Source organism: Polypterus senegalus, chromosome 11, assembly GCF_016835505.1.
Source record: "Polypterus senegalus isolate Bchr_013 chromosome 11, ASM1683550v1, whole genome shotgun sequence".
NCBI classification, from domain to species: Eukaryota; Metazoa; Chordata; class Cladistia; order Polypteriformes; family Polypteridae; genus Polypterus; species Polypterus senegalus.
The window spans coordinates 34748694-34760968 of NC_053164.1; the positions used below are offsets into that span (position 1 = coordinate 34748694).

Here is a 12275-nt window from a genome sequence, read left to right on the forward strand (position 1 = left end):
CCCTTGAATGTTGGGGCTGATAACATATACACACAAGTTGACACTCACAGGTTCAAATGAAGTGTATTTAAGGGAGAATGTCCACACCTGTAAACTCTTTGATTGTGATGAGTGTCTGTGTATATATAAATAGTCAATTTAAATTCATGCAGAGCTGTACTGACTTCGCTGGATACCAAGCCTTAGGGAAAAGAAAAGTACTTAGAGCTGTACTGACTTTGCTGGATACCAAGCCTTAGAGAAATGAAAAGTACTTCCTAAGGAGTCGACCTTTGAGAAAAGAGTGTTGATTTGTATAAATCCGTAAAAGAATATAAAAAGATATCGAGAGATGTGAAAATGCCTCTCAGTAGTATTCAAACTCTGATAAAAAAAGTGGAAAGTTAGTGGTTCTGTTGTTACCAGGCCACGGTCAGGTAGACCAACCGAGATTTCAGCCACAACTGCCAGGATCATTTGTTGAGCTGCCAAGAAAAACCCACAAGCCACTTCAGCTGAGATAGACGCTCCTTTGCAAACAAGTGGTGTTGCTGTTTCAAGACGCACAATAAGGAGGTACTTGAACAAAATGGGCTGCATGGGCGAGTTGCAAGAAAAAACCCTTCACTGTGCCAATGCCACAAAACAGCCCACTTTCAATATGCCAAACAGCATCTAGGCAAGCCTCAAAACTTCTGGAACAAAGTCCTTTGAAGTGGTGAGACCAAAATTGAACTTTATGGTTACAACTATAAACGCTATCTTTGGAGAGGATGCAACAAGGCCCATAATGAAAAGTACACCATCACTACTGTGAAGTGCAGAGGTGGATCTCTGATGTTCTGGGGGTGTATGAGCTTCAGTGGCACAGGTAGCTTAGTGAGAATGAATGGCAAGATGAATACAGCATGTAACAGGAAAACATTGGAGGACAACTTGCATTCATCAGTCTTCCAACATGACAATGATCGTGACCGTATGGTGGCTACAGAAGAGAAAAGTGAAGGTTTTGGAGTGGCCATTACAGTTTCCTGACTTCAGTATCATTGAGTCACTTTGGGTTGACTTCAGATGTGCACTTCAGGCAAGGCAACCCAAGAATCTATGGGACGTGGAGGCTTTTTGAAAAGAAGAATGGGCAGCTCTGCCTCCTGAGAAAATCAAGAGCTTCACCCACAATTATCACAAAAGACTGCATGCTGTCAGTGATGCCAAAGGGGGCAATAGCGAGAACTAGAGACCATCTCATTATTTTCCTTATGATGTTTTCTTTAATGGTTGTGCTGTTGACACCTTATAGTTTAACTTGGATTCCATTTAAAATTATTGAAATGTGGTTTGCCTGATCAGTCATTGTTTCTTTAAAGTAGGGTACACATCTTATAAATTCTGCCATAGTATGTAAACTTACGAGCAAAGCTATACATCACAAGGGGAATTGAAACAAACAGGATGTACCTGACCACAATTTGGAGCTTCACAGCAAAGGGTCTGAATGCTCTCTGAATACTGTCTCTGACTAGACTTCAAACAGACAGATTTTTAGGTGTCTGTAATCATCAGTGCGACAGACCGACATGAAATGCACTGTCTAGTAGATGCACTCCTGTATTTGTCTCTAAATAAGGCTCATGCAGTTGGATGTACGACTCCTTGCAGTGGTCTGTAAACATCAGCAGAATGATGGACACTGCAGATAAATCTGAATCTGTGGGAGCAGGGTTAGCATATGTGGGGTCAGCCAGGACAAAGGCGTAGTTTCCGTGTTTAAATCAGGAAAACCTGACGCTATAGTGGCTTGATAAAGCGCCATCAGACACATTCAATAATTGAATCTCGTAATGTTAATCTGGCAAGCGATGGACTGAATCATAAAGCATGCAGAGTTTTTAACTCAATAAAAAACCCTTTTGCAGTCTGAAGTTCCCCACTCAGACAAGGCCTTAGATTTATGACGCCATCATTCTACCAATCATCTGATAAAGAAAGTGAAATATAGGCTCCACAGTTTCAGTTTGACTATGAAAAATTTGAGCTGAAAAGTATCCATTTTTGAACAATTTTCAAATGGCCCTGCAGGTGCTTTGTAAAACAGCAAACTGTACCTGCAAAGCTGAACTTGTCCAATTCCATCTCCTTCATCCATAAACCATTGATTCCTAATATTATAAGCACCACAAGGCTCCATAATGCCTCCACTACAGATTTGCTTCTGTGATGTACTGCTTGAACTAAATAGTTGCAAGAAAAGAACTGCTAGCAGTAAAAATCAAAGATACAAGTTTTGACAAATTCATAGCTCGCCATTAGTGATGAGCAAAACAGGAAACTTTGATATGCATACAGTTTTGTGAAACAGACACCAAAATTAAGTTTTTTACAAGATTCTGCAATTTGCAAAATGAAAAATTAACTTAAAAATGGGGTTCTTTTTCATGTTTGAAGGGATTTTTTGGGGTGGAAAACAAGAAATACTACCCCTAAAACCTCATTCACCTTGCATTAGGAAACCAGCATAATTAATTCTATTTATGCCTCTTGTTCACATCACCATGGAAGAAAAGTATGCAGGACATGAATGCACATCACAATTCACCATCATGCAAATTTCAGTGTTTTCTCCCCAGTAAAACCTCACTACACGGGAAGCCACTCCCCCTCTCCCCACCCCCTGTTGCTTAACAACCACCATGTCCTGTTTTTTGATTCCTGCAGTTGAAGTTGAGGATGTGTAACTCTTCTCGTGTATGAAGCCCTAAGTTTCTGATGCACCTTTAGGATTGCGATTGCTAAGATTTGCATCAGAATTGGTAAAGTGGGTATTGTAGTACCAGAACACGTTTGGCAAAATGTCTACACATGACAGGGAATGAGTCCAGTGATATTTTTTTCCCACTAGAGATCTTTTTTAAATACTACTAGGGGGCTTTGCCCCCTGCTCGCTTTGCTTGCCAACCCAAGGCCTGTGCTATGCGCCAGACACTCTCACAGAATCTCGCAGATACACCTCTTCATTGGGAAGAAACACTACTTTTCCCAGATGGCAACATGAATTAGACGATCTTCAAGTCTTTGACTTAAAAGTTTAAATCCAAACAATATATTTAATCTCTTTTTGCTGTTCCGTTATTTCTCCGAGTAATAATTTCCATTTGTTTGCGCTAAGCAATCTTTACTATCATTTTTATGAGACTTTCTAATTTTAGTACTTTCATTACCTCTAACCTGCTCTGCATGTGTATCGTACCAACGTTTTTGAATTCTTTATGACGTTCTACTTTGTCATCTACTCTTTGTCTTTTATTTCCGGCCCTGGGTGTGGTTAAATCTCTTGGCACAAAGTCTCGTCTTGCGAGACATGAAAGTATCTCTCTGAAAAAATCACTTTTTGTCCCAGGCTAAAAAGTTATTTTTTAGCATAATAGAGAGAAATGTTTCCAGACAGGACCAAATGCCTTCTTAGAAAGAAATCATCATTTGTTTTATGAAAGCTTTTGCCAAATGAACCACTGACTTTCACTGTGAATTCAATTCTGCACGAGTTGTTTCATTGCTTATCACTACTCACTGTAAAACAAATTAAAAAATGCTATGAATTTCTGTTTATAAAGATCAGTGCATGACAGACCAGCCTGTAACAACAGAATATGAGTTGGCACAGTAACTCACCAAATACATGCTCAGTATCTATCTATCTATTGAATAATGCCTTACATATCTATCTATCTATCTATCTATCTATCTATCTATCTATCTATCTATCTATCTATCTATCTATCTATCTATCTAGTATAATGCCTTTTCTATCTATCTATCTGTCTATCTATCTATCTATCTATTATAATGCCTTTTCTGTCTGTCTGTCTGTCTGTCTGTCCGTCCGTCCGTCCGTCCGTCCGTCGTACGTACGTACCTGAATATCCTGAGCAGGCTCACAGGCAAGCTAGAGTCTATGCCATTAAGTATCGGGCACAAGGCAGAAACAATCGCTGGACAGAGCCCCAGTCCAACATAGGATGAACAGACACACAAACACACACAAACAGGGTGAGGGCAAATTTAGCAGCACCAATGAATTGTGAATACAGAACCTCACAATATAATGCTTTTCATATCTATCGATCTGTGTATCTGTCTGGCTTTCCGTCAAATTTTAACCCATTGTGTGCAAACATTTGCCTAGTAATCGTATTTTTTTATTCAAAATGTTGCACCTCCCTGTTTTCTTGATTCCTGACATACATTGTATTTCAACTCCTCTGTGCTCCCCATAACTCAAAAACTAGCCATAGCTGTCACAACCCCATATGCCTTAGCAGCTACGATGCAGTTTTGCAGCAGTCTCAGGCCTCTCAGCAGTGGAGCCGTGTGTTCTTCTGAGCAGTCCAGAGAGTGTGTGGACATGCAGCCTCCCATATCTCGGCACATTCCCACACATTATAAATAGACTCCGAACTTCTGGCCACTCCATTCTCATTCTTTGCTGCTGCCTGTGTGGAATGGGACCTGACAGTCCTGTTTCTGTTTTTTGCTCTGCTGTGACCGTACAAGGCCTGTAAACTGATTAACAATGTGAAGAGCAAAAAATGAATTGTTAGTCAAAGCACTGAACACTTTTGGCTGTAGCCTGTGGTTCCACTTTCGATGTCAGGTGTTTTGAAAGCTTGCTTTGCGATAGTTGTGATGGCCAACAACACTCTTGTACCCTCATTTGTTATAGCAACTACATGATTCTAAGTAACAACAGTATAGAAATGTTAAAGAGAAGGTCACCCATCACAACTCCAAGGTTCCGGATTTTCTGCGTTCTTGAGTAAATAATTTACAAGCTTATTGTACATTCTCCAGTCTTTGCTTTCCATTTAATTGGTATGTGATACCAATCCACAAGGAAGACTTAAACATCACTATTGCCTTTTGATTATTGATTGAAATGACCTCACTGAACTCTTACTGCGTAATATTTCTGGCATTCTCAGAAAATAAGCAGGATAATTTCTAATAAGGAAGACAGACGTTTTAAGGTAAAGCACTGATACTGATCATGGCACAAGAGAGTGACAACATATCACATTGATTAGTACATGTAAGTAAGAATTTCACTGTCCTCTATACATGTGACAATAAAGGGCACTTGAACCTGTGAGAAAGCCTATGAAAAAATGACAAAGTTGATAGTGTTTTATTTTATTTACGATTAATGTCCAACATTTTCCTTTCCTCCGTTGTCAGCTGGCTACAGTTCAGCAATTAATTAATGCGCTGTACTTATGTGAACCAGTTTCAGATTACGTTGTTTTCTCCTTGTTTAAGCAAACCTTTGTCTTTAGGTGTACAGATTCTGTGTATTAGTAATTTGTAAGATTTATACTAAGAACAGGTCAGAGTGCTCTGCGCCTGCACTAAATGAAGAAGAGCACAATACAAAAATGAACTGAATTGAATTGTATTAACCCGAGCCCGCAGACATGTAGCGACCCCCATCCTATGCAAAGCTAATGCAATTAATGTGATGACGTTGCAAAAGCCAACTTATATAATGAAGGTACATTTTGTAGACACTTTTATTAGTTCAGGATGTGTTACAGCTGTACATTTCCATAGATTTCTTTTTTTACCTTTGTAGATCTGGTTTGTTAAGTGACTTACTTAGGATCACACAGTCAGAAGTGGAACTTAAACTGGCAGCCTTGTGGTTTAAAGTCCTGGCTGCCTGGCATGTGCTGTGCCCACAATACACACCAGTCACAATACAGTGGACACTTGTCCTTGGAGTGGCCTGCATTATGAGTGCTGCCACTGTTAAACAAATGCTATATTTTTTATTTCCATAGACACATAATTAATTAAGGAGCTAACGATTCAAGATTTGATACAATTTGAGGTTCAGTGATTCTTGCAATTTAAAGGCAGGTTCATCTTTCCAGATGCTTATAGATTGCGGACAGACCATTCCCTAAAATACTGAAACGGAAGATGCTCCTTTAGGTTCCAGCTTGTTGGTCAAGTGCACCCATTCTGTATCACTCAGGATCGCATCTGATGTAGCAATTTATTGTAGTACATGAGCTGCTTCGAGGATTCAGTTTCCTTGTACTGGGTCGTTGCATATTCTCCCTGCGGCTTTTCCTCCAGGTACTGCAGGGTACATTAATTTGGCAGCTCTAACCTGGGCTCTTGTCAATGTATGTGCATGAGTGGTGGCCTGGTACCCTATTTGTGGCCGTTTCCCACCTTGCACTCAGTTACTTCCTTAGCTGGATTAAGTGGTGTTATGGGGGTTGCAGTGGATTGATGCCCCAGCCAGGGTGGATGGCATTGCCTTTCCTGGATGAACAGGGAGGATAATACTTCTCTGATACATGCAGTGGCAGCGTTCTTGGGCTGGTGCATCCATACACACACCCCACAAGGCATACTGGGAACTGTAGTCCCTTCAGGCAGCCCTGTTGGGTTTCAACGGTGCTGCCAGGGTGAGCTGCAGGGAATGGCTGTCTGTACATCGAGGCACATCCACCACATGTTGTGGGACCAAAAGCACTCTGAGGGCTGGCATAAGAGGGGATCTAGAAGAAGCTGACCCTATCCTCATGTACACTCATCATAGTTAGTGTAGTAAAGCGTGCCCTTGTGATAGGGATCACCATCAAAGATGGCATATAAGAGCCTAAACGTATAGTCTTCATCAGGTGAGGCTGGCAAAAGGCTTCATTGCTTAGAGCTGCCACCTCATGGCCCAGGCCTGGTGTTCTCTATGTGAAGTTGGCATGTTCTCCCTTTGACAGCTTTGCAGTTTTCTCCTCACATCCCGAACATGCATGTCTTTTGTTTAATCTGATTTCCTAACTGGGTCCTCTCAGCGGCATATATTGTACATGAAAGTGTGCCCTGAACTTCATTGGGCTGTGCCAGTTGTTGGTAACTCTGTTTTTTCTTTGTCCCAATAATAGAAGAAAAAATAATAGGGTCACCAAAGCAAGTGATCATTCTTTAGCATATTGGCTGAAATGGTGTGCAGGCTCAGCAGTTTCTGTGATGCACTTCAAATGTGTTCAGCCCTTCATCACCTTTGCCAGCTCATTGCGTCTTGCAATCCTTAATGAAAATCGAACAGAGAAAGTCTGCTGGATTTGTTTGAGGCACTTGGCGCGAGGATTGGCTTGGCAGCTGACAAGCTGCTTGACGCTTATTGTCTTCCTGCTTTATCGGCTCCTCTGCTTGACAGTGGAGGAAAAGGATAAGACTTAATTTTGAAGTACCTAAAGAGAGCTTGGAAAAGCAGCAGCAGCAACAGGCAGTGTTAGCGTGGGGCACCTTGGTTATCAGCTAGTCAAGCAAAGAACATAACCTGTATATTTTTTTCAGTTTTCTTCAGAAACATTTAGTTAGCACCAAGTGGCTGTCTGTTACTGTTTGGAATTTGCCATTAGTAATGGACTCAAGGCCTGGGCGCACGCCTAGTGGAGATGAGGCTCAAAAATCTCAGCATTACCAGCACTGGTGTGTCACAATACTGTAAGGTCTTTATTCATGAAAGAAAGTTGGCACAGCTCATCAGCACCAGCTAGGAAGGATTATCGCCTTGGCACACCTTGTCAGCACTAATGATGCTTGGTATTTATGATGAATGGCCTTGGCATGTATGTATGGCCCAAACATGGTCTTTACCAGTGCTGGTGGGCCACTACCATTTATAGTAAAGATCTATATTCATAACTGATTGTAGGCTTGGCACACTAGTGTTGGCACTTCATGGTGTGTAGTTGCTGTGTGTACATCCAGCACAAGTGTCATTATTACCAGTGCTGCTGTGTCACTACACTCTTTCAGCTCTAAAAGCCTTGGCACCATTTGCCAGGACTAATTATTTTTAGTGTTTATGATGAATGGCTGTGGCATCCACGTATGGAGTAAACAAGGCCATTACCAGTGCTGGTGGACCACTACACTGTACCATTTCTATCATAGGTCTGTGTCCATGATCGATTGTAGCCTTGGCACACTTTATTAGGACTAATGAGGTTAGGACTGTAGTCTTGGCACTTCATGATGAGTAGCTGTGGTGTTTATGTCCAGCACAAAAGACATCATTACCAGTGCTGCTGTGTCACAGCGCTTTGCCATCACTAAAAATCTTGGTACCATTTGCAAGTACTAAATATGAAGGCTGTAGCCGTGGCACATCTTGTCAGGACTAATGATTTTTGGTGTTTTTGATCAGGGGTCCTCAGTCACGGTCCTGGAGGGCCGCAGTGGCTGCAGGTTTTTGCTCCAACCCAGTTGCTTAATAAGACGCACTTATTGCTCAAGTATCACTTCATCTTCACTTCAATTGTCACACTCATTAAGAATTTGAACCCTTATTGTGTATTTTACTTTTAAACAGCTGCATTGTTGGTTTTTAATTGCTCCTAATTAGCAATCACATGCAAATGACAAAAGAGACCAGCATTTCTCCATTTAGCTTGTTACCATTGTCACCTGTGTGGATTTATCATGCACTATTGGGTTTAATTAAATACTTGGAAGGAAAGTGAAGGACTGAGAATTGCTCGTCCATTTTAGCCTTCAAATCATTTGGTTGATATCCTTGGAAAGAGGAAGAAAATCTAGGATATGAGTATGACTTGACATGGCAGAGTTAAAGCAGTAACAAGCCATGAAATTAAATTATTCGAAAGAATTGCTTTCTAATTAAACAGCCGGGTTAGGACAAAAACCCTGCAGCCACTATGGCCCTCCAGGACTGTGATTGAGGACCCCTGTTTTTGATGAATGGCCTTGGCATGCACGTACAGCAGAAACATGGCCATTACTGGTGCTTGTCAGCCACTACACTGTAGCATTTCTAGTAAAGGTCTGCGTCCATGATCGAGTGTAGCCTTGGCACACTTTATTGGGACTAATGACGTTAAGACTGTAGGTAACATCACTTTCCAGTGCTGCTGTGTCACTACACTTCGCCAGCTCTAAGGGCCTTGGCACAGTTTGTCAGCACTAAATATGGAGGGTGTAGCCCAGGCACACCTTGTCCAAACTAAAGCAATTTGGTGTTTGTGGTGTGTAGCACTGGTGCATAAATCCAGTCTAGTTTTGGTCATTACCAGTGCCGATGTGTCACCATGGTAGATTTATAATGGGTTGGGGCCAAGCTAAACTTTGCCCAGACTATTGCGGTTAGATGAATATGAAGAACCATAGCCTTGGCACACTCTTATCAGCACTGATGATGTGTGGTGTTTATGACGAAGGGCCTTGGCATCTTGCACAAAATTGATCATTACCCACGCTGATGGGCCACTGCACTGTACAATTTCCAGTAGCACCCTGGGCACACTTTACTCATTTTTAAGGAGGTGGGAACTGTAGTCTTGGAACATTTTGACATGTAGCTGTGGTGTGTATGTCCAGTACAAGTGACATCATTTCCAGTGCTGCTGTGTCACTACACTTTGCCAGCTCTAAGTGTCTTGGTACAATTGACCAGCACTAAATATGAAGGCTGTAACCTTGGCACACCTTGTCAGCTTTGGTGTACAAACGTGGTCATTATCAGTGGTGATGTGCCACTGTGGTTTACAAGAGGATCGTAACCACAAAGACTTTAGCCAAAACACAAAACACACTCGTAGTCAAAATGGACATGCAAAGATTTAGAATACCAGAAAGCCATGAAACAAAGGAAACGTTTATTCTTTTGAGTTTAAAGAATTGAATGCAATCGCGGGTACTCAGAGCTGCATTGTTCTGATATTTATTGTGTCGCAGCAATAACGAAATTGGTGTACTGCTCAGGGTGACGGCACTCACAACCGGGAGAGGCATCAATTACGGAAAACACAAAATGGTGACGTGGTAAATAAATGTTATAATAATAATAATAATAATAATAATAATAATAATAATAATAATGATAATTAACTCTTTCCAACAGACATAAAAATTCCTAAAGCCAACCAGAAAGATGCTTAATAAGAAAAAATTCCTCCAAACTCCAAGAGGGATGAGAAATAAATTGATAATTCACAGTATTAGTGTGGACGTCCAGAACAACCGAGGTCATAACCAGCACTATAGTGCCATTATAATTTACCAGTTCCTAATAGCCATCAGTGTTCATGGTGGAGTGCAGTCTGGACACTTTTTTTTTTAGCACTGGTGAGGTTTTCTTTTCCTGATGTGTGGCCCTGGCATTTACATGTAGTCTCAATGAGGTCATCACCAGATTTGATGTGCCACTTAACTTTTACCAGTATTAGTTTATGTCAGTATTGATAGATTGAAGCCTTTGCTCACTTTATCCACTCTAAGTTAGAGTTTTGCTGTTGATGATTCATAGACATGGGACATACAGTAGATTCAGATATTATTAATAAGACCCCTTCGCTTTCTGCACAACTTATTGTGTTGTAGATTGAATTTTAAATGTATAAATATGACAATTGTGCCCATCAGTCTATACTCAGCCCATGATGACAAAGTAAAAACGTGTTTTCCGCATGCTTTGCAAATCTGTTAAAAATCAAAAACTGAAATCTCTCGTTCATTCAGACCCTTTGGTGTGGCACTCCAAATGGTGGTCAGGTGCATCCTGCTTGCTTCAGTTCTCCTTGTGATGTGTTGAGAACTTGATTGGAGTCCATCTGTGGCAAATTGATTTGATTGGACATCGTTTTGAAAGGCACACAACTGTGGATAGAAGGTCCTACAATTCATACTGCATGTCAGGACAAAAACTAAACTGTGAAGTCCAAGGAACTCCCTGTAGACCCTCTGTGATGAAACTGTGGTGAGGCACACATTAGGGCAAGGGGAATAAACCATTTGTAAGGCTTTGAATGTTCCCAAGATGCAGTGGCCTCACTGATTGTGAAGTGGAAGAAGCTTGGAACCATCGGGATCCTTCCTAGAGTTGGCCATCCAGCTAAACTGAGTGAGCAGGCAAGAAGGGCCTTGGTCAGGTGGGTAACAAATTACCTGATGGTAATCCTAATAGAGCTTCAGAAGTCCCTTGCTGAGATGAAAGAACCTGTCGGAAGGGCAACCATCTCAGCAGCACTCCGTTAATCAGGCGTTTATAGTAGAGTGGCTGAACGGAAGCCACTGTAAAGTAAAATGCATCTGACAGTCCACTTGGAGTTTACCAAGCAGCATTTAAAGGACTCTCAGAGCATGGAGGAAAAAGATTGTCTGGTGTAAAGAGACAACAACTGAAGTCTTCAGGCAGAGCTCCAAGTACCATCCCTGGTGCATGGTCATCACCTGCCTAATACCATCTCTGCGGTGACGCATGGTGGCAGCAGCATCGTGTTTCTACGTAACAAGGTCAGGAAGGAATTGGGAAATGGAAGAATGCAACTAAATACAGAGTGGTCCTTGAAGAAAACCTGCATTAGGGGGCATGCAACCTCAAACTGGGGAGATGGTTCAGCATGACAGTGACCTGAAGTATACAGCCAAGACAACACTGGAGTGGCTTTGGGACACGTCTCTGGCTGTCTTTGTATGGCCCAGACTTAAACCCCATAGACCATGATTGGCGTGATCTTTAGATGCTTCCAATCCAGTCTAATGGAGCTTGAGAGGATCTGCCAGAAAGAATGGGATAAGCTGACCAAATCCAAATGTGCAAAGCTTGTAGAGATTACCTGAGAAGGTTTGAATCTGTAATTACAGCCAAAGGGACTTCTACAAAGTACTAAATTAAGGGTGTGAATGTTTATATAAAAGAGAGATTTCCGGTTTTGATTTTTGACATTTGCAAACCTTTCTGAACACGTGTTTTTACTTTGTCATTATGGGTTATTGAGTGTAGCAAACGTGTCTGATTAAAATTGAATATACAACACAATAAAGTGTGCAGAAAGTGAAGGGGTCTGAATACTTTCTGAATCCACTGTAACAGATGAGATCTTTATCAGTGATGGTGTGCCACAACAATTTGGCAGGTTTAAGTACAGCACACTTTAATGGCGGTAATGATGAGGTCCTGTAGCACTGACATATCAGTAAGATTTGCTATCCGTGATCTTTAGTTTTGGTGTGCACATCCATTCTAAATGACATCTTCACTTCTGCCAGTTCTGCTTAAAGTCTTTACTCCTGGTAGGCCGGTGCACACTTCATCAGAGCTGGTAGGCCTCGCTTATTTTGAAAGATGGGCACACATTGCCTGTACTTATATGGTCGGCACACTTCCCCATTACTAAATATGTTCAGAATGACAAGGCTTACGTTTCTTCATTGCTCACTGGGACAGAGATTCATGACATACTGTGCTAATTAGGTCACAATTG

At 41.5% G+C, this 12275-nt stretch overlaps 1 protein-coding gene across 19 annotated transcripts in view; it reads left to right on the forward strand.

The window, feature by feature from the left end:
- The window catches only part of LOC120538827 (calcium/calmodulin-dependent protein kinase type II subunit beta), a 397041-nt gene that overhangs the window by 140560 nt on the left and 244206 nt on the right, over nucleotides 1-12275 (forward strand). The gene's annotated exons all lie outside the window — the stretch shown is intronic.